Below are 289 nucleotides of genomic sequence, written 5' to 3'. Positions count from 1 at the left end.
AACATGCCCCCTGGCGGCCATCCTCGGCTCCACAGCCTCCGTCCCTCAGGACCGAGGCCCGGCCCACGATGCCTACCATGTCCTCCGGGCTCCCAAGCCCCCCCTCCGTCTCCTCAGCTTAAGACCCTGCCGTTCCCCACATCTCTTAAAACTCCTAAATTCTGAACCGCAGTTCTCTCCTCAGTGACCCCCAGGGCCCCGCAGTTGAACCTGGTCCCCCAATCCTGGTGCCCCTTTGGTGCCCCTCAGAGGAAGCAAGGTTCGTGCGGCCACCTCGCGCGCCTTGTAA

Source organism: Myotis davidii, unplaced genomic scaffold (assembly GCF_000327345.1).
Source record: "Myotis davidii unplaced genomic scaffold, ASM32734v1 scaffold431, whole genome shotgun sequence".
In the NCBI taxonomy this organism is placed as follows: domain Eukaryota; kingdom Metazoa; phylum Chordata; class Mammalia; order Chiroptera; family Vespertilionidae; genus Myotis; species Myotis davidii.
The sequence above is the reverse complement of the archived record's forward strand: the minus strand, read 5'-3'. Positions refer to the sequence as shown.